Source organism: Macaca fascicularis, chromosome 11 (assembly GCF_037993035.2).
Source record: "Macaca fascicularis isolate 582-1 chromosome 11, T2T-MFA8v1.1".
Classification (NCBI taxonomy): Eukaryota; Metazoa; Chordata; class Mammalia; order Primates; family Cercopithecidae; genus Macaca; species Macaca fascicularis.
The window spans coordinates 95,789,770-95,813,464 of record NC_088385.1 but is presented as its reverse complement, the minus strand read 5'-3'; the positions used below and the strand labels follow the sequence as shown (position 1 = coordinate 95,813,464).

At 37.0% G+C, this 23,695-nt stretch overlaps 1 pseudogene; it reads right to left on the bottom strand.

The window, feature by feature from the left end:
• Positions 1 to 4,952: 4,952 nt before the first annotated feature.
• Positions 4,953 to 5,079, bottom strand: LOC123567792 (small nucleolar RNA SNORA48; annotated as a pseudogene).
• Positions 5,080 to 23,695: the final 18,616 nt, after the last annotated feature.

The window sequence follows — 23,695 nt, the reverse complement described above, 5'->3', positions numbered from 1 at the left end:
CTGGGCAAGAACCAAGTAAAGCTTTTTGTTTCTTTGGGTAGAACATGTGCCCTCTAGTTTTTCATTTAGGGTAACCATATGATTTATCACAAAATTAGGGTACATTGAAAATGATAGGCGTAGTGTCAATAATTATGCCAGAATAACAGGCATACATCAGATCTGGCTCTAGGCAAATTGAGAGAAAAGCCACCATAGCCAGAGTCCCATCCACTCCCTAGTGCTTCTCAGAGTCAGTCACTGTACTGTACAATTTGTCTTGCACCTGCAGGTACTGTGGAACTGTCTTTAAGAGCATCTGGGTTTTTTAGTGAGTCTGGAAATCAGTTAATTAATTTCTTGCATTCTGCATTCTCATAAGTGAATTTCTACTAAGTAAAAAGTACCTCTAATAAAGTCTGATTAGTATATCTAAGATGATATACAGTGTTCAAATAGTTATGTTTTTCTCTACAGCTTTCTTTGAGTTCAAAATACTTATATATTTAGAAGATATTTTAGAGACTTGGACATAAGGAAAGCAGTGACAAAAATTAACTCAGTTTCAAAATTACTGGGATGTCAAAAGATTTCTACAAGTCAACGAGGGTTGTGAATTTTGTTTGGAGAAAACATTTGCTGTGCATAGTGAAGCATATTTTCCAAGGAGCAATTGGTGATTGGTGACCAGAGAAAAATGACACATATGTGAGATAGAGTTGGAGGCATGAAAACGACCAGCTTAAGAGAGAAACAATGCAAGCCTATTTAAAATGGACAGCAGGCTTTGCAATCTGTTGCACTGGAGTTTTGGGGACTTACCACAGACAGTGTTTGTTATTGCAGAACGTTTTGTTTCCCAGGAGGAAGGAAGATTAACCAAAAGAAATACAACATTAAAAAAAATACACAGATGATACAGCAGAATAAAGCCCTAGACTATAAACCACAAATGGCTCAATATATTTGTTTGGGAATTATTGGAGGGGTCCACCATCTAATGCTTCCACCCTAAGGATGTTTATTGAAAGAGAAGATTGAGTAAGCTTGCACTGAATTTTCGGCAAAGTTCCCACTAACACTCCCCACAATCCTGACCCTCTTGTAGCTTCTTGGTCTTCTGGGAATTTTTTGGGCATATTTTACCTCTTCCTAAAATCTAGCTTGCCTGTGGAATGTGTGTCAAGAAGCAGGCCTTATTTACTCATTGAGAAACTGGCCACTAGTGAGGAGTTGAGTATACCTGATGGGAAGGAAGGAGGAAGGGCCACATGCCCACCCACCCGTCACACAGATGGCAATGCGCCATTTTGTTTTTAACATCATAATAGAAACCACATGGAAGGTAGATAGGCTAATTGATCCTTTACCTAAAAGTCTTTTCTGCGTCCCCCAAATTCCTTCATATTCAGAGATGCTTGAAATTCTTATCTCTCCCTTGAGATGACTGTCCCTAGGATTATTTTAAAACATTTCTGTTCTTTATTTCAACCACAATAGAGATGGTTAACTTGGGGGTGAATAATGTTTTCTATGACATTTAACCTAGTTTCATAACTCAGTAACTACTTCCATTCTTATTTAGTCTTCCTGAAAGAGCAATTCTATGAAAGAAGGATTAAAGTATAAAACATTTAAAATAGGCCTATTTCATGCAAATGATAATGTTTGATGGCAGGAGTTAGTAGATATTTTTCCTTCAGATCCACATTTTGTTGTTTCAAATACCATTATAATGAAACCTAGAAGAATTCATCAGTTGACACTCCTATATGTGTTTAGTGGCCACTCTCATGCTGTACTTCATATTGCTCCCCACAAATATAACAATAATAGCAATAATAACAAAAACAAAGATACCGGAAAAAAATACATAATGATGTTGAAAATTCTAACTTATGAAATTAATAATTTTACACTGACTAGCTTATTATTGGCCCCTATCATATTATGTTATTGTGCAGTCATTATGATAATAGTTGATATTTATTGTGGGCTTACTTTGTAGCTGATGACTAAGTAAACATTTTACACATATTTGTACATTTAATTTATATAGCAGTCCTTTGAAGTTAGTACTCATAATATCTATTTTACAGATTTTAAATTGTGGTTTACAGAAGTAAGCAATTTATTTCAGGTCATGTAGCTTACCATTGACCGAGCAAAGACTGCAAATCTTACAGGTGCCTGACATTTAAATCCAGGTTTTTCAATCAGTGCTATATTTCTTCTATCTTTCTTAGCCTCTTGGAAAAGACACATTCTTTTAAGTGCTTTTCCACTCGAATTTTAACTTCAACTAAATTCAACTAACATTTATTGAGCCCTTACAGCATTCCAGACATATAACCAAGATATGTGTCTTTACAGTGGCATTTTTACCTCTCTATCTTCAGTTCCCTCAAGGTAAATAAAGATAATAATACCCACTGTCAGGCTTCTGAGCCCAGGCCAAGCCATCGCATCCCCTGTGACTTGCACGTCAGCCCAGATGGCCTGAAGTAGCTGAAGAATCACAAAAGAAGTGAAAATGCCCTGCCCCACCTTAACTGATGACATTCCACCACAAAAGAAGTGAAAATGGCCGGTCCTTGCCTTAAGTGATGACATTATCTTGTGAAAGTCCTTTTCCTGGTTCATCCTGGCTCAAAAACTCCCCCAATGAGCACCTTGTGACCCCCACTCCTACCCGCCAGAGAACAGCCCCCCTTTGACTATAATTTTCCTTTACCTACCCAAATCCTATAAAACGGCACCACCCTTATCTCCCTTTGCTGACTCTCTTTTCAGACTCAGCCCGTCTGCACCCAGTTGATTAAAAAGCTTTATTGCTCACACAAAGCCTGTTTGGTGGTCTCTTTACACGAACGCGCATGACACCCACCTCATAGGACTGTTGCATATGTTATCAAAAAGATAGCTATTATCAGCATCATCGTTATCATTATTAAAAAATAATTAATTTCCTGGTATAAGGTGGGTGATTAATAAATGTTGAGTGAATCAATGAACAAGTGAATGAAGTTGTCAATGAGATGGGGTCTTGTCTACAAGACATTAACAGTCTGGTGGTAGGAGCAACAGTCTGGCAGTAGAAACACTCAGATTGTTGTGCTTCAAAGGCATGAGTTTTATAATAATAAAACATCTAGGTTCTATTGGTACAGAAATGAGTAACTAATTAAACTTGGGAAGGAATTATAAGGCAGAATATTCAGGAAAGCTTCACAGAAGCAGGAAAAGAAGAAAAGAAAAGAGGAGAGAAAGAAGGAAATATCAGGGTGGTTCGAGGATCAGAGTCTGAGACAAGAAATAGGGCAACCAAATAGGAGATTATTGTTCTCCTTAGGACAAAAGATGGTAAAATTTGAGCTTGGCAGTGACAGTGAATGAAAAGAAAATGATGGAGTCCGGAAACATTGGAAAGGTTGGCAAGGCTTAATGACTGATTCAAGGCTGGAGGTGGGGGAGAAAGAGACAGAACTAGGTTTCTGGCTTGTTCAACTGATCAGATAATGATGATGTAGTTGAGATGGGAAACATCTGCTCCACAGTGTAATTCCAGGTGAGCTATTACCATCTTAATCCTTATTTTCCATGTCTGTGAATTTAAGATACTAATAGTCCTCGTCACATATAGTTGTGAGAATAATAAAGTGATATTACATGTGAACAACTTAGCACCATGTCTGGCACTTAGTAAATGCTCAATTCATAGCTCTCTTACCTTGTGTGGGATTGGCAGAAGGTGTAGAAGCAAATATGCTTAGCCCTGAAATAATTGAGATTGAGTTACTTATAAGCCATCTAAGTCAGTATGTAGAATTCCCAAAAGAACTCTGGTAATTTGTTAATTTAAGAATAAGAAGACTCACCCTTTTGGTTTTAAATGTGCTATGTTTAGAGATGCTTTAAACTTAATTAAAAGAGGTCATAAAATCACCATGACCCTTTCTGAGGTATGGTAACAAAATCTGTCAGTCAAGAATGACTGGGGAGGAGTCTCTGTTGCTTCCAGTAGAGGACGAATTTAGGACTTCCATAGACATTCATAACTCTCTGTCTTTGAAAGCACACAGTGACTGCTTGCTTCCTTGAATACAATGGTCACCACCCAAACACAGAATACTGCCTTTCTTCCTCCAAATTGCACGTAAGAAGTCACAATCACTATTGACTTGCTTCATAGGGGGATAAAAGAGTTAAATCTACTTATTATTCCAGCTTTAATTTGCTATTTTAGACATGCTCAACATACTATTTTGTATTTGAGCACTCCTATTTAATTTGTAGCCATTTCCCCTTTTTTCTGTATATATGTTCAAATGTTTCATATTAGCTTCTTAGTTTAATGTTAGCATTAAAATTTCTTACAGTGTTGGTTTTTAAAATAGCCTATGGTCTTTGGCTCTTTATTGATAAAAGGACATTAACTCTATCCTATTCCCTAATGGGATTTGTCTTCTACTCATCAGAAACTAGGATTTTGTGGAATTTTTGACAATGTATTTTAAGAGTAAGGGAATAGAAAAGATGAATTTCTTTTTCATGTTAAGTCCAACTAACCACTTAGCACTCAGTCTCATATGAAAAGAAAATCTGTGCTATCCAATGGCTAACCATCTGCAAAATCAGTGAAATATCTAGCTCTTGGATTTTTGTCATTTTCTCCATGTGTCCAAGGGATGAACCTGGCATGGGAACAGACAAAAGCTAAGCTGGGGCCTGATGCAGTGGCTGATGCTTATAATCCAGCACATTGGGAGGCCGATGGGAGATGCCTGGGCAACATAGGGAGAACCTTGTCTCTACAAAAAAATATAAAATAATTAGCCAGGCATGGTAGCACATACTTGTAGTCCCAGCTACTTGGGAGGTTGAGGTGGGAGGATGACTTGCACCTGGGAGTTTGAGGCTGCAGTGAGCTATGATGATCACACTAAGACACTGTAGCCTGGGTGACAGAGCGAGACCCTGTCTAAAAAAAAAAAAAAAGATAAGAAAAGCCAAGCTGGGATAAACAAGAGGTTGCCTTATGTCTGTGTGATTTGAGATAAGTACCACCAACCAGATGCCACTTTACCCAGGTCAGAGACAGGATTTTTGTCATTTTTTAAAAAACAGATATCCTAATATATGTTAACTTTAATTTCTAAGATACCATGTAGGCATGTAAATGTATTCTTTTTTTTTTTTATCATTATGCAGGCTAACTCAAACCGTAAAATGTATAATGCAGTGTCTTCATGAGACAATGTGAAGCACATTTTTTTTTGTTTGTTTGTTTTTAGATAAAATCATGGACCTTCTGTGGAAAGTAAAGAAGAAATATTTCTTTTTCTTTTTTTTTTTTTTTTGAGACGGAGTCTGGCTCTGTAGCCCAGGCTGGAGTGCAGGGGCGGGATCTCTGTTCACTGCAAGCTCCGCCGCCTCCCGGGTTCACGCCATTCTCCTGCCTCAGCCTCCCTAGAAGCTGGGACTACAGGCGCGGGCCACCACGCCCGGCTAGTTTTTTTGTATTTTTAGTAGAGGTGGGGTTTCACCGTGTTCGCCAGGATGGTCTTGATCTCCTGACCTCGTAATCCACCCGCCTCGGCCTCCCAAAGTGCTGGGATTACAGGAAGAAGAAATATGTCTATGTTAGCAAAACATTTAGCACACACAAAAAGTAATTTGAAGAACATTTTCAACTAAGGAATTTGGGACAGCAGATTAATGGTACAGCTTATTGATTCTTTGCCTGACACGCATTGTTTATCAAAATATTGCCAGTAGACTCATATCTTAATTCATCCAATACCAATTGCAGCACAGATTGTTTATGTAACCTAAGATTGCTCTCTATAAGTGACTATTTTTCCTGAATTAGCATTTATGATGCAAACCACTTAACTATCCACAGTAAATAAGTGAACAGACATTTTAAACCTTCCTTTGCTATGATTTAACTTAGAGAATCAAATAAACTTCAGATTCATTTACAAGAAAACGAACACCATTGACTCTCTTCTGAAGTCTGCACTAAGGCACAGGAGCAGAGTGTTGATTAGACTTCACACACTTTGATTATTTTAGAGTGCACATTTTTGATTTATTTGTTATGTTGCAAAATACTTCATTGGAGATTTAAACTGGATTTCTTTTTTCTTTTTCCTTTTTATAACCAGAAAGTTACCTTGCTGTCTTTAGCAGAGTAGGCTACCTTAAATTATTCTTTTTGTGACTGTTTCTACCTTTGATTTGTGCATGTGTGTGCATGCCTACATATGCACAGGGCATAAGAAATTATACAGCTCCATGGGGCAATCAGAATTGCAATCCTAGGTAGCTTGGTATTGCAGTAAGGTATCCCAGGTTACCCTATTGCAGTGTTCCAAAAAAAAAGTATGTGATGACTCCTTTATGTTTCCAGCATAGACACCTTTGTGCAAGAAAGGGCACAATGTTTTCAGTTTGTAAATGGACACCTGAATTAATCCTGACATTCTCTGGCCAGCTGGCATTTTAAAGGATTGGCCTGAAAAAGTTATCAGTTAAAAGCTCCAACCTGAAGGGTCATTAAGGGCCCTATGCTAAGGTTGGCTTGGGAGAAAAATCTATGCTGCTGTAAAGAGTTCCAGATCCACTGGACATCAGCATTACCTCTGAGATCATAAAGCAGTTAGAACCAAAGGCAGTCCCAATTTTCTCTTCCTAGAATATGGAGGTCAGACTTACCAACCTCCTTGTTCCTTCATGGACCACGGAGAGTGAAGATACTGGACTTCCCACTAATCTGGCAGGTGAGGACTTTGACTGGTTTTATACATATTTTTAGTAAGCAAAATTATAATGTAAAATTGGTGTAGCAATTCACAGCTACTGTATTTCAGGTGATTTCACCATTTTGCATGCTTTTGCAACATATACCAGCATTAAAGCACTACACTTTGGAGTTGGAGTCAATTGTATTTTTAGAGAATGGTCATCAACTACTGGGTGGATTTCTCTACAGAGTATGAACTTAATCATGGGTGATTTGGGGGATTACAGTGATGGTCAAGAGAATGAGCTTATTAAGATGTTATAGAACACTCTGACATCCTGGATAGCAGAGTAGTCAGATGGGAAGAGGTGGCCAATGCAGAGAAGATTTTCCTAAAAATGAAAGTTTCTGCTTTATCTTCAGGGAACTACCTAAAAGAAGAACACTGTAAGTAATGATTAGACACTATATTAATTTCTTAAAAGAAAAAATAAGATAAAATATTTAACTTCTTTACAGAGAAAGAATGGGGACATATCCTGTCAAATATCACCAGAATTCTTGGTCCTAGTGTATAAGAATATCCTTATGGACTCAAGACAAAGAAAGCTATCAGTGACACGGGTATTATGTAGGGCAAGTGGTTGAAAATGCTGTAGTAGAAGCCAGATAAGGAGTAGAAAGTGAGGGCATTTTCTTGTATACAAATTTTCATTTCTTATGAAAATACATTTTTCTCAGATTTTCAGACTACTAAACTGTCTCCAGAGTGGCAAATAGCAGAATGAGAGACAGCTAACATACTTAGTTGTTGTGTTCCAGAGGTGATTAAAATGCTTTGACAGACAAGGACAAAACTACTATAGCAGGATATTTCAAAAAACATAAACTATGTTTGGGAATACACAGCAATGACAGGCCATGCTGGTTAAATATTATCAGTATATATTAAAATTTTTAAAATATATAGATTCCCCCAATCTAGCAATTCTACTATTGAAAATGTATTCTAAAGAGGTAGATGATATTGAAGAAAACCCTGATATTGAAGAAAAGATGTAAATGTAGAAAAAGATGGAAGAGAGATTGTGAGTTTTTAATCTACAGATATAAATATAGAGATGTCATGAGAGTATTGTTTGTAGTAGATTTTAAAAACCTGGAAAATTGAGAGCATTTATCAGCAGGGAAATGGTTGAATATATTTTGGTATCCATACTATGCAATATTATGTAAAATTAAAGGAATGAGTTACAACTATATGCATTGTTCTAGAGTTACAATGCATATAACCTACAATGCGTATTACCTACTTCATTCGGTAAAAATAAAAGCAAATTGTAGGGTAATGTGTATGACATGATCCTTTTGCATTACATAGAAGTCAAAACTCTGTGTGTGTGTGTGTGTGCATGAGCACATTTACACATTTACATAAGAATGGGGAAGACGTTGAAGAATACAACAGGGTGCTCTTACTGCTTACCTAAGTGGAGTAGGATTGGAAGAGAGTGAGGTGGGATCTGTAAAATAAATCACTTACAATGACTTGCATTTGTTCAGAGACACTTTGTTATCGAAGTTTTAAATTCAGCCTCTTTAAAGTAAAAAACAAAACGAAATAAACAAAAACACGAAACAAAAGAACTCAAGAGAGATCTCAAAGTTTTTACTTTGTCAAAAGATAATTTTGAAAAAATGTTATCTACATCAATATTGTTTTATAAAGAATAGATATTAAACACAAAACGGGAAGAAGGACACGAACTAACCTATTCTTTCTGAAAAGGATAGTTGGACGTATATAACTGCATGTAAGATCGAGTTTTTGATCCACTTATTTAGTGGAAAGCACTGCACTCAATGTCAGGAGCCCATTGCAGTCACTCACTCTCTCAGCTTTAGAAAACAACCTCTCTGGTTTGTCTTATTGGAAAGGTAAGTGGGTTTGATCAAACAATCTCTAAAGCCCCTTTGCCTTGGAAAAATCTATTATTTCTGATGATTCACTTCTTACTTTCCATAATTCCTGTTTTATTTATTTATTTAGCAAATACTTTCTGAGCATCTACATACATATATCAGGCATCAAGTTCGCCACTGGGAATGTCGTCATGACAGGGCAGGTGAGGTCCTTCCTCTTGCATTCTCTTGGGGAGACAACAAAGAGCATGCAAATAAGTGAATGGAGAAAGAACTACAGATTCTGGGGAGTGTTATGGAGGAAATCAATAGACAGATGTGATGGGGGTGAGCATAGAGGGGTAGAGAAAGGTAATCTGAGCTTCTTTTTCATGGAAAGTCTTTCTGAGGATTTGAGATGAAACCTAAGGGTGAGTAGGCATCTGCCACATGGGGAGCTGTGTGAAGGACTCACCACACAGAGGTAACCGCAAAGCACCAGGTTCATGAATTGATAAAGGATGTGGCTATTCCAAGGACAGAAAGGAGGCTGGAGAAGTTGAAGTGTAACGAGCAAATGGGGGAATGAAGGAGTAGGTAGTACAAAAAGAGGATGGAGATGTAGGCATCCAGGCGATGGAAGACCTAGGAAGCATTTGAATTTTCGTACACATGCAATGAGAAGTCATTGAAAGGTTTTCAGCAAGGAAACACTATGATTTGATTTGAATTTTACAAAGACCACCGGCTGCTATGTGAATAACAGATGGTTGGCATGCAGGAAGCAGGGAAAACAACTTGGAAGCTGTTGCAGTAATCCATGAAAGAAATGATGCTGCTTTGGACTGGGACCATGATGGGTGTTTTGGAGGTAAAATAGTCTAGAATTCCTGGATGAGATGCGAGAGATAAGAAGAAGGAAAGAGCCAAGGCTCACTCCAGTTCTGGGGTTGGGAAACTAGATAAAAAGTGGTACCGTTTATTGAGACAAGACTCAGAATGGAATGGGTTTTCTTTTTTTTTTTCCTTGGGTATGGGAATCAATAAATTAGTTTCAGCTGTGAGAAGTTGGGAGTGTCTAGTTATTTATCCAGGTGGAGATGTCAATCAAGTGGTTAAATATGAGACTCAGGCGGCTTAGGGGAGAAGTAATGGCTAGAGATAGACATTTTGAGGCTCATGAGCACATGAGTGGTATATAAGGTCACTTCAAGAGAAAAGAGGCTGTTAGGCTTCAGCCCTAGGCAGCTCAACATCTACAGTTGACTCCAGACCTCTCAACGAAGTTAATGAAGAAACAGTGACCAAAGAAGTGGCAAGAAAAACCCAGGGTGGCCTAGTACGTCTGTAATTTACCCTAAATACCTTAGCATAGACACTGTGATCATCAGTTGCCTCACTCAGGTGTTTACAAGGAACAGTAGGCTTAATATTTAATCGGAAGTGTTACAGTCCATGACATCTTTATTACGGTGACAGGAGAGGCTTTACTAATACTGGAAGTGGTATTTCATTATCACTAATGAAGTACCATAAAATTAGTAGTTCTTTAATTAGCTTATGTTTATAAATGACTTTTCATTATTGAAATTTGTTTTATTTAATATACATGAGCTGCTTCTCATATACAGATTTACAAGGAATATATAATTTTGTACCTGGCACATAGAAGGTATTTAGTAATTGCTTTGGGGGTTTTGTTGTTATTGTTGTTGCCATTGTTGTTTTGTTTGTTTGTTTGCTTGATACAGGGTCTTGCTCTGTTGCCCAGGTTGGAGTGGAGTGGCATAATCTCAGCTTACTGCAAACTTGGCCTCCTGGGCTCAAGCAATAATAGCTGCTTTTGCTATTTTCATTCCAATAAATTATAGATTTCTCTAAAATTCCATATTTGCATATAATGTTTAAAAGTATTCCTTAACTTTTCTTTTTCTCTGGTATTCCTACTATGTCATTTACTTTCTTTTTAAGGCACTTAAAAAAAAACTTTTGCTCACAGCCTGGCACATAGAATACTGAATTAATGGTGGATCATCAGAATTTACAAAGGGTTTTAATAACATATTGAATGTTATTTCCTTTCAGGGATCTATTATTGAACACTTAAAAGAATGTTGGATGTTGATTCTGGCAGAAAGAAATAGAGTGAAGTAAAAGACCATAAAAAAAAAAAAAAGGAAAAATTGTCTGAGAAAGAGAGAAGAGAGGGCATAACTCACGTACATGCAAAATATGAAATATTTCTGTCGGTGGTGGTTTTTGCTACTGGACCACAAAAACGGATCGCATAGCTCCTTGGAGATCACTAGCTGGGATAAGGAAGATGGTTGCTGGTATGTAACCACACTAAAATATTGCCCCAAGATAGCTTTTTATGAACTCTGTAGAAGATCCAATCATAGTGTGGTCTTGATTTGAACAGACTGCCCTAGAATGAGCATTGAAACAGTCCAAATATAGCCCGATTCATGTTCTGGCCTAAACTGCCAGTGCTAAATACAAGTGAAGTACCCTGAATACCAGAGTGGGCCCTTCAGATAACATTTTAGTGGTGGAAAATATAAACACATTTTTGCCCAAATTTCCATTGTGATAAAGGAAAATTTGCTGAGGAAACAGAGCTAATCCATAGAGAACTGTGAAACTAATGAGAGATTCAGATTACCCACGAGTTTGTCTTTGAGCCAAAACAAATGTATTATTTAGAAGTTCTTTCCCATAGGTATCTAAGGGAAAGGGGGGAATTTTCACTGTGGTACAAATGTTTCATTTAGGAAAAGGATATCATGATCCTGATAAGAGAAAACATGTTCTCAATCTGGTCTCTACAGGATTTACATGAGATGAGCATACTAATAAGTTTTTTTTTTTTTTAACTGAAAACAACTCTTCACCCCAAACCAACTGTCTGCGTGTTTTCTAACGAAGTAAAGTGAAGTAAAGCAATGACTTAGCTGGACTAACTGCTCAAGTCTTTTTGTTGGATCTATTGGCAAAAATTTCTGTATCATAGTTTTTTTATAAAATCATATTAAAATTTTAGACCATAAAAGTAAAGCGATTAAAACTATATGAATATCCTATGGACCTATTTAAACCTGTCTGCATCTTGTTGAAACAATCTGCTACTGCTGCTTTTTAGGTGTGGCCTAAAGTTATATGTATATCAAGTCACAGATTCATTGGCAAAAGAGGAAGCAGTTGTATTTGTTTCCATGGGACAAACTTTATGGGTTCAGATTAGCACTCACTGACAAACTCAAAGGCAAAGGAAAAGTAAATGCTCTTTCGAAATGTAGACTTCAGGAAGAAGGTCTAGTATAAACACATACAATTTTAAGATTTATAAGATATTATAATTTTCTTTTTTTTTTTTTTGTTTTTTTTTTTGAGACGGAGTCTCGCTCTGCCGCCCAGGCTGGAGTGCAGTGGCCGGATCTCAGCTCACTGCAAGCTCCGCCTCCTGGATTTACGCCATTCTCCTGCCTCAGCCTCCCGAGTAGCTGGGACTATAGGCACCCGCCACCACACCCGGTTAATTTTTTGTATTTTTAGTAGAGACGGAGTTTCACCGTATTAGCCAGGATGGTATCGATCTCCTGACCTCGTGATCCGCCCGTCTCGGCCTCCCAAAGTGCTGGGATTACAGGCTTGAGCCACCGCGCCCGTCCAAGATATTATAATTTTCACACATATATGCTTTACAACACAGTCACTTCCGTAATACTATAGTTAGTTCCTATAGAACCCTTATGGGATGGAGTTAGTGAGATGGTCATCTTCCTAAAGAGAAATACAGCCTGGGGCTGGAGGCAGTGGTTCATGCCTGTAATCCCAGCACTTTGGGAGGCCAAGGCGGCTGGATCACCTCAGGTAAGGAGTTTGAGACCAGCCTCGCCAACCTGGTGAAACCCCATCTCTACTAAAAATACAAAACAAACAAACAAACAACAACAACAACAACAACGAAAAACGATAGCTAGACGGGGTGGCGGGCGCCTGTAATCCCAGTTGCTCAGGAGGCTGAGGCAGGAAAATCACTTGAACCTGGGAGTTGGAGGTTGCAGTGTGCCTGTAATCCCAGCTGCTCAGGAGGCTGAGGCAGGAAAATCACTTGAACCTGGGAAGTGGAGATCGCAGTGAGCCGACATCACACTATTGCACTCCAGACTGGGCGACCGAGTGAGATTCCATCTCAAACAAAACAAAACAAAACAAAAAAACAGAGAGAGAGAGAGAATTGCACACAGCCTGATGTGCAATTCTATGTCCCTGTGAAATATTCTCCAAAAGTCTCTTTCTCTGATCCCTTTGGGAAGCAGTACAAAGTGGTGGTTAGGAGTGCAGACCTGGAGGCACACTGTGTCTTCCTATCCCTTCCCATCCTTATGTCAAATGTCTATTCCTCCTTTCCATCTGCTCACTGTGTGATGTTGGTCAAATTACTCAATCTCTCTGTGCTTTATCTTCTTATCTATAACATAAGAGTAACAATGACATTGAACTCTTAGAGCTGTTTTGGATTAAGTGAAGTCTATCCCCATAGGAATGTTGTTATGGTTGCATTGATTTCTTTCCAACTAAGGTCTGCGAGCAGGACACTACACCAAGGATCCGGAGGCAGAATCACCAGGAGGGAAGAATTTGGTTGAATTGCTGGTCTGGGCTCAACTTTTCACTCTTGAATGTCATAAGAGGTGAATTTTTTCTCCTCTAGCATATGGCAAAGTTTAGATATATTTCAGATTTCAATTATCCTGAGACTTAGTAGCTCAACTTTGAGGAAATAAAAGCCAAGTAATGTGAAAGACAGAATCTATGAAATGGGAGCTGGCTAAACAGTGATGCCATGTGGCTATTAAAAAAGAAAAAGCAACAGTAGGCCGGGCGCAGTGGCTCACGGCTGTAATCCCAGCACTTTGGGAGGCCGAGACGGGTGGATCACAAGGTCAGGAGATCGAGACCATCCTGGCTAACACGGTGAAACTCCGTCTCTACTAAAAATACAAAAAATTAACCGGGTGTGGTGGCGGGCGCCTATAGTCCCAGCTACTCGGGAGGCTGAGGCAGGAGAATGGTGTGAACCTGGGAGGCAGAGCTTGCAGTGAGCCACGATCGCACCATTGCACACTCCAGCCTGGGTGACAGAGTGATACTCCGTCTCAAAAAATAAAAAAAAAAAGAGCAATGGTAGCCAAACAATAATCAGAGTCTGCATTTCTCACCAATTTTACTAACAGTTCTACACACCTCTCTTATTAGTACAACAACATGAATTTAAGGCCGCAGTCGTTCTGTCCACATAATAACTATTAGATTATAATACCAGTAGCTTATTGTTTTACAGTACTAATATATTCACTGAAAAAAAATCAGAAAAAAACCCCCAGAAATTTCAAGCCAGTTTCTCATCAGTCCAAAGGAAACTGAGAACATTGATATTTGCTAATTTCATTCAATATACACTAAAACATATGGACATATATAAAAGAGAATTGGGAGCCAGACACGGTGGCTCATGCCTATAATCCCAGCACTTTCGCATGACAAGGAGGGAGGATCACTTGAAGCCAGGAGTTTGAGACCAACCTGGGCAACATAATGAGACACCCATCTACAAACAATTGAAAAAATTAGCCAGGTGTGTTGTCACACATGTAGTTCCAGCTACCCGAAAGACTCAGGTAGGAGGATCACTTGAGCCCAGAAGGCTGAGGCTGTAGTGAGCTATGACTGTACCATTGCACTCCAGCCTGGGCAACAGAGCAAGACCTTGTCTCAAAAGAAGAGAAAATAACAGAAAAGGAAAGAGAATTGAGGTTGTGTTAATTCTTTGTCTAAATATGGATCCAGCTAAGTTGTGGGGGAAAGAAAGTTTGCTTTTCTTCAGAATTATAAACTAAAAAATTTTGAGGAATTATTTTCATAGATTGATAACCTGTAGGTGATATAGGCATTTCATTTGTATAAACATATCAACAATATATACATTTATATAATGTCTTTATTCTAAAATACTTTCCAATTGGCTAGCTATATTTTTATTCAAATATTAATATCATAGTTAACATACACATTTTTAAAAGCACTTATTGACTTCTAAAAGTTATGGAATAGATACAATATTTTAAAAATCTTTCTTCAGCTGGGTAGATAAAAATGTGTTTCAAAGTTCATTTGGAAGTGTATATAAATGAGAATATCCAAATGTTTTTGGAAAAGAAGATTTGCTATCTAGTTATCTAAATGTGTTACAAAATTGTAGGAGTTCACAAAGGATGGAATTGGCATAGAAACAGCTTAATAAAACACAGAAACCAAGAAACACATTTTTGCCTGTTCAAGAATTTGACTATAATTAAACTTGCATTTCAAATCAGTGAAATGTAGAAGTGTTATTAAACAAATAGCTCTGGGAAAATTGGTTATTCATTTAAAATGAATATTAGACCTCTAATTCATATCTTGCATAAATATATTCCATATGCATTAAAAAGTGAAACAATTTTTAATTGAAAGAGTATGTTAGAAGAAATATAGAAAAATAATGTTATACCCTCTAGAGGTTTCTAGCTAAGAAGCAAAATCCAGAAGCCAGAAAGGAAAATGTTGGCATTTATGCTGATATATAAATACTTCTTTAATTAAAGCCATCATAAGTAAGTTACACAATAATCAGCAGTCTGGAAAAAAACCTTGCCAAACATACAACTAAAAATAATTAATACCCAGAATATGTAAACTTATCAGCAAGAAAAACTAAACAATTTATAGGAAGTTTATCAAAAGACAGAAGAAAACAGTTGGCCAAAATAGACGTGTGAAAAAACGATTCCTAGACTTAGTCATAATAGAGATATGTACATAAGATTATATATTCAAATAGAATAAATTTAAAAATCAGTAAAAATCTTTATAGAAGATACACGAAAACAATTCCTCTCATACTCTTTTTGTGGAACTTGGTAAAGCATTTTTACACGGCAATTAGAAAGTATCTTTCAAAATAAAAGTAACACATCATCTACTCAAGACTTTCACTTCTAAAAATCTATCCAAAAAATAATGCTTATAACATGAACACAAATACATTTCTTTAAAGATATCATTTTTTGTTGAAGCATTTTTTGGGTAATATTGAAATTTTGGAAAATAACTCTATAAAGACAGGGGTAGTTTCAGGTATAATTGACAGAAAAACCCAAAACAACAGTGGCTTATAAACATGATAGAAGTTCATTTCTCCTTCACGTAGGTTCCTGGTGTGAAAACTCCATGATTCTCAGAGATCTGTCTTTCTTTTTGCTCTGCCACCCTCTATAAGTGGGGTTTACCTGTAGTCCAGTGCAACTGCTCCAGCTTCAGTCATCTGATCCATGTTTTGAGTTAGCAGACAAGGGAAAAGAAGCCCTCTCCCTTTGAGAACATTTATTTGATTGTTCTTCACATCACTTTACTTACATTCCATTGGTCAACACTTATCCACAGACACAAGGCCACACCTAGATTCAAAGAAAACTATAGAATTTAATTGTTATTCTTGGAGACCATGTGCCCAAGTAACATTTGAAGGTCTATTTCTGAGCAAGTAGGAAAAGTTGATTTTGTGGGACAACTCATAGTCCCTCCCACAATCTAGCCATTTGCCTCCCCTAATATTCAGCCATACCATTCTTCTGACACATAGAAATAGTCATGCCTTTTGTAAAATAGACAGTTCTGAAGTCCCACACAGAGATCACTGCAGTGTCTCTAGATTATGTGTAGTCTTGGGGTCTGGCAGTTGCTAAAATTAAAAGCAAACAATCTGCCCCCAAACATACCCAACCTATCATGGTGCAGCTGGAACAAGATAAACAGAATAAAAGTTCTCATTTGGAAAAGAGGAAAATGAGAATCATGCAGTGTTACTAGGGCCTTAGTGATGATAAAGTTCTCTCTGATGGTAAGCTTTTGGGTTCCTGCTATGGCTTCTGTTACTGCTGTCTTTTGCTGTAATGACTGATTTACAGTCTTACTAATAACTGCTTCAATGTCAGGGTTAAAACAATTGACCTTCTCAACTCTTCAAGGAATCACACTACTGTAATCTCAGTCACCCTAGATTGTAGAACTAGGCAGAGAGCTTCTCACTGGCTGGTGTTAAACTGTCTACATGAACATTATTGTAGAATTTTGTTTACAAGTGAAAAAGGCAATCAACACACCTCAATCTTACATATTGTCTCTACCACTTCCCCTAATGCTACAGTCATTGTTGGCACTTACTCTTTCATCCAGGGCACCTCAGGGAACAACTGTATTAATCTTTTACCATCAAATAACAAAGTTCATCATTGTTTCAGAATGCAACATGTGAGTCCTCTTCGTCTTCCACTTAATAAGCCAATGCAAAATATATGACTTCTGTTGCATGCAGCTCTCAGTTTCTGTTTCAAAATTCCTTTGCACTGTGTTTAATTATAGATGACAGAAACTACTCTTAGCTAGTTTAAGCTGAAAAGAATTTAGTTCAGGAAATTAGGTACTTCACTGGAAGGGCTTTAGAAACAACCTTTATGCTGAGTCTATAGAAATGAGACTATTCTGAAGCTAGGCATGAAATGAGAGGTATTCCGAAGCAAGGTATCAGGCTCAGTAATTTCTGCTTCATAAAAAACAAATACTGCTGCAACCAAGCTCATTAACAGAAACAGAAGAAGTACCAGATTGCATGCCCGATATATGATTATATCTGCTCATTGAAAGCTAAGCCTGTTTGGAACCTGAACTGTAGAGAAGTCTGAGAAAAGTAGTACAACTTTTCAGCCTTTGTCATTTAGTAAGCATGTTCTAAGTTACTTGAAATGGACTGAAGTAAGTCAATGCATAATATTTGCCACAGGACCTAAAAGTCCATCTTTTATAAACTAAATAAATAATGGAACATTAATGTTAAGAAATATTAAGAAGTTGTTAAAAAGAGTATGTACAATGGAAACAGACAAACTTATAGTCAATATGTTAAGGCTAAAAAAATTGTCAAAGCTGAGATAGCTGGAAACTATTAGACAATATTTTGTACAAGGAGAAGCTATTAGGAAATTGCCGTCCAGGTGTGGCGGCTCACGCCTGTAATCCCAGCACTTTGGGAGGCCGAGGCAGGTGGATCACGAGGTCAGGAGATAGAGACCATCCTGGCTAATGCGGTGAATCCCCGTCTCTACTGAAAGTGGTGGCGGGCGCCTGTAGTCCCAGCTGCCCCGGAGGCTGAGGCAGTAGAATGGCGTGAACCCAGGAGGCGGAGCTTGCAGTGAGGCCAGATTGCGCCACTGCACTCTAGCCTGGGCGACAGAGTGAGACTCCATCTCAAGGAAAGAAAGAAAGAAAGAAGGAAGGAGGGGAGAGAGGGAAGGAAAGGCCATTGAGACCCCTTGAGTATTTGCTGAGTACAAGGTTGTATATGCATAGGGTAAAACTCAATGAAGCCGGGCAAAGCACTGTAAGATGAACAACTCTCAGATCTTTCACAAGTAAGGAAACATTTGAACTCCGACTAACCAGTGTAAAGATTCTTCAGTCATCAATGAAGCATTCAATAGAAACCCCAGAAAGGTCATATCTGGGTGAAGAGATCAAGGTATGCTTGGAATGAAGAAAACTCTAGACGTGCCATAAAAATGCTTGAAACAGGAATTAAATGGATCAAACTAATCTTCAAGTAAGTTACCTGCCTACTAGAATAAAGCACAACATTCTTTGAAGCAAGACATCAAATTGCAGAAGATGTATGTAACTTCAATGTAACCACATGATGTCTAGCACACAATAAAAAATTACTACATATGCAAAGCAGAACATTATATAACATAGCCAGAAGAGGCCTCAATTGATAGAAACAGATCGAGAAATGTGAGAGGGTAGACTAGCAGACAAGGAAATTTAAAAAACTCTAATAAATATGCTCAGGGATTTAAAAAGAAACCAGGAAATAATGAGGAGAGAAATGGAAAGTATAGAAAAGAGCCAAATGAAATGTCTAAAGATGAAAGACAGGGTAAATGAAATAAAAAATTCACAGGATGGGATAAAGAACAAATTAGACTGTGCAGACATAACAATAAAATGAATCCAAACTGAAGCACAGAAGGAAAAAAAAGACTGAAAACTAATGGACAGAGCTTTGGTGACATGTGGGACAATATCAAGCAGTCTTGCATACCCGTATGGAGAGTTCTGAAGGGAGAAGCATTAAGTGAATTTAGCAAATCATTGACTATATGGTTAAAATATAAATTAATTGCATTTCTCTATACTGGTAATAAACAATTCAATGTTTAAATTTAATTTATATTAATTATATAGCATCAAAAGTGTGAAATACTTCACAATATATTTAGTAAAAGATGTGCAAATCCTGCACATTTAAAATTATAAAATATTGCTGAAAGAAATTTAAGAAGCTAAATAAATGGAGAGATATGCCATTTTTGTGATTTGGAAGATTTCAAGTTAAGGTGTCAATTCTTTTCCAATTGGTCTACAGATTCAACTCCTTTTACATGAAACAATAGAAAAGATCAATTGTATTTAAAATGAAGAAAGCAGATCAGTAGTTACCAGGAGCTGATAGGATGATTAACTTCTAAAGGTCTCAGGATCTTGTTATAGTTACATTGGTGAAAACTCACAGAGCTTGACACTTAAAATAGGAGTGTTTTCTCGTATGTGAATTACATTTCAATAAAGAAGGTTTAAAAATAATACAATTACATTTCAATATTCTAGTAAAAACTATAACCATTTAAAAAATAAACAATTTATAATATCAACTAAAAACGGTATCTAAAATAAATCTAACAAAAGTGGGCCACATATGTGTGTGTGTATGTGCATGTGTATATGTGTTTTACTCCAATCTATCAACCTATGCTTGATTATATTTTCTAGTTACTAGTGTTCTCTTTATTTACATCCTCTGTAGTGTAAAAGGGCTTTTATTTTTTAATTGATTTATTTCTCCTTTCAATTTGTTGTCATGATTTATAAATTTCCTTTTCAAATATTCTTATTGTCTCATTACACTTTCCTATTATTTGAGGGTTTTTTTTTTATTCAGGTTACTATGACACTTTATTTAATGTCTTTGAAATTATGGGAAGAAAGTATTTGAATTATATGCTTCTATTTTTTTAAATACATCCTCATATGATGTAGATCTTTTATTTGCTTTTAGCTTAGATACACTTTCTGTATTAATTTTCAGTACTTATGCTTAGATTCTGTGCTTTGTTTTGAATTATTATTTTTTGGTTTTTTTTTTGAGACAGGGTCTTGCTTTGTCATCCAGGCTGCAGTGGCGCCATCATGACTCTCTACAGCCTCAACCTTCCGGGCTCAAGCAAGCCTCCCACCTCAGCCTCCTCAGTAGTTGGGACTACAGGTGCGCATCACCATGCTAGGCTAAATTTTTTTAATTTTTTCATAGAGATGGGGTTTTATCATGTTGCCCAGGCTGGTTTACAACTCCTAGGCTCAAGTGATTCTCCCACCTTGGACTCTCAAAGTGCTGGCATTACAGGTGTGAGCCACCACCCACAGCCTATTACTCATTTTTAAATGAAACCATTTTTTTTTTTTTTTAAATAATTAGGTGGGTGGTATAGGGGGAGTAAGCTGGGGTAGTTAACGATTTTGTTTCAGATTTATTGGTTTGAAACCATCTTGTCAAACATTTAGTTTCCTTTACCCTGATAATTTTTTCCTTAACTATGTTTTTGAAGTTTTTGATGTTTAAGGGTGTCAGCATAAAACAAAGCCTTTATACCACAGTATTTTGATGCAAAGACATTGCAATTACTGCCCTGCCTCCATAACATGTCCCACTTTTCCTCAAGAAGTTTCTCTTATCCAGGGTTATAATTCATAGAAAATGAAAATTTGGAGTAAATATAGTTTCTTTTTCCACTCTACGTTCTCTGCATTCATCACTATTATTCTGTGTCCAGCTGAATTTATGTGATAGTGCTCCTTATTTCTGCTATGCTTTAGCCACACCTCAAAATCTGACCATTTCATTCAAGATATTTGAATAGGACTAGCACTTTTAGAAAGATTAGCTCTCTTCTCAAATTCTGAAAAATTATACGCCAGCTTTAAGTTTTGCTCAGTTTGGGCCAATTTTAATGTAGTTGGCTGGAGTACTTCGTACATTTTAATGTGTAACTATTTCTTCCTTCATTGAGGACAATATAAATTTTCCTTCTATTTTTCATTTATTTCTAGTTTCAGTGGGCTCTGACCAAGGGAACCAAAATAAAATTGTCTCTGCCAATTTTCGTATTTTTAAAAAATTAACCAACTTCATATGAAGAAAAACAGAAGCAAGAAATGAATTTACACATTAAATATACACGTAGGGAACAGTCCTCCAAATTAGTTTAATTTCCTCTTAGTTATATCCACCTCAGCTTACATTGCTTAGCTATAAAGTGTTTATTTAGATTTACTCTAATCCAAAGCTTCCACGAACAGAAGATACCTTTACAATGATCAAAACCAGCAACCAGGCCATTTCCAGAAAGTAGTTCCAGCAGAGATCCAGTTCTTATAAAGCTGAAACTAAGTGAAGAATACATGTTAAAACCTTAGTGTTTGAGTAACAAACCAGCTTTACAGGTATCACTTTTATTTCATCCTATATTGTTAGCTTGAGACTGATTCTTAAGAAATATTTTTATCAGTATGTGCCAAAATAAGTAAATATGCCCTTGAAATGATGATATAACTCATTTATTTGAGAAGCTAATCAAATAATCAGATTCAGTTATTTCCAAATCTAGATAATTTTTGTAAACCCAATATAACTCATTTTATGAAAAATGACTGATCTTACCATTTCTATCATCTACTTTCCCTTGTGGGTGCACTTATTTGCCTTTGTAGGCACTCAGGAACACAGTATGAAAGAGCAGTCAACATCTAAAATGTTTGTTGGGGAAAAAAAAAAAAAGGAGAGTAGTGGAGGATCTCAATTTGGCTATTAAATGTTTGGTCCATAAATGACACACATCACTTTTGCTTATATCATTGTCAGAATTGGTCACGTGGTTCTGATGGTAGTGGCTGCTGCCATCACGCCAGCTGCAGAAGGGAGGTTCCGCTGTGGCTGCACACTCCATGGGACCCATGAGAGTCCCGCCCCTTTTGAGCGGGGGCAGGAGCTCCCCAGGTACACTGCAACTGCCCAAGCCATGGCTGCAGACCCAGGCCTCTTGCTCTGTGGAGCAGGCAGGAGCCCCGCCCTCCTGGGCGGAGCTATAGCTGTCCATTTTTGCTTTGGTTGCCTATGCTTGTGGGGTATTTCTTCATAAAATTGTTGTTTAGAACAATATCCTGGATGGCTTCCCCAATGTTTTCTTTTAGTAGCTTCATTGTTTGAGGCCCTACATTTAAGTGTTTAATGCATTTTGATTTGATTTTTGTATATGGCAAGAGATGGGGGTCTAGCTTCATTCTTCTGCCTACCGATATCCAGTTTTCCCCGCACCATTTATTGAAGAGACCGTCTTTTCCCCAATGTGTGTTCTTGGTGCCTTTGTTAAAAATGAGTTCAGCGTAGATATAGAGATTTGTTTCTGAGTTCTCTGTTCTGTTCCACTGCTCTGCTTTTATGCCTTCCCTTTATTTTCTGTTTTTATGCCATCCCTTTATTTTCGGTCTACGTGTATCTTCATAGGTAGAGTGTGTTTCTTATAGGCAACAGAACAAATCATTGGGTCTTGTGTTTTTTTTTTTTTTTTTTTTTTTTTTGTTGTTAAATTCATTTAGCCATGCTATATGTCTTTTTTTTGAAGTGTTTAGTCCATTTATACCCAACGTTATTATTGATAAATAAGGACTTATTCTTGCCATTTTGTTATTTGTTTGCTGGCTGTTTTGCAGTCTTCGCTTGGTTTTTTCTTTCTTTCTTGTATTCCTTTTAGTGAAGGTGATTTTCTCTGGTAGCATGATTTAATTTCTTGCTTTTTGTGTGTGTGTTCTGTGATATGTTTTTAGATTACCATGGTTACCTCAGGTTACCATAAAGCTTGCAAATACTGATTACCTTAGTTCACCATGAAGCTTGCAAATACTATCTTATAATCCATTATTTTAAACTGATGACAACTTAATACTGATTGCATCAGCAAACAAACTAAAAAAGAGGCAAAAAGAAACAAAGAAAAACTACATTTTAACTTTGTCTCCTCACTTTTTAACCGTTTGTGTTTCCTTAATGTCTTATCGCACTGTCTATATCTTGAAAAGTTGTAGTTATATTTTAGATTGGTTTATGGTTTAGTCTTTCTACTTAAGATAAGAGTAGTTTACAAACAGTAGTTACAGTGTTATAATGTCCTGTGTTTTTTTTGTGTGCTTACTATTACCGGTGAATTTTGTACCTTTGGATAATATCTTACTGCTCATTAATGTTCTTTTCTTTTTTGATTGAAGAACTCCCTTTATTATTTATCATAAGACAGGTATGGAGTTGATGAAATCCCTCAACTTCTGTTCATCTGGAAAAGTCTTTATTTCTCCTTCACACTTAAAGGATATTTTTTGCCATATATAGATTCTAGGGTAAAAGTTTTCTGCCTTCAGCCACTACGTCATGCCAGTCTCTCCTGGCCTGTAAAGTTTCCACTAAAAAGCCTGCTGCCAGTAGTATTGTAGCTCCATTGTATGCTATTTGTCTCTTTTCTCTAACTGCTTTTAGGGCCATTTTTTCCCTCAACTTTTGAGATTTCGATTATTAAATGCCTTGAGGTAGTAGTCTTTGGGCTAAATCTTCTTGGTGTTCTGTAACTTTCTTGTATTTCAATATTGATATGTTTCTCTAGGTTTGGAAAGTTATTTGATATTATCCCTTTCAATAAACTTTCTACTCCTATCTCTTTCTTTACTTCCTCTATAAGGCCAATAGTTCTTAGATTTGCCCTTTTGATGCTATTTTCTAGTTCTTGTAAGCATGTGTCATTCTTCTTTATTTCTTTTTTGTTTCCTTTCACTGTGTATTTTCAAATAGCTTGTCTTCAAGCTCAC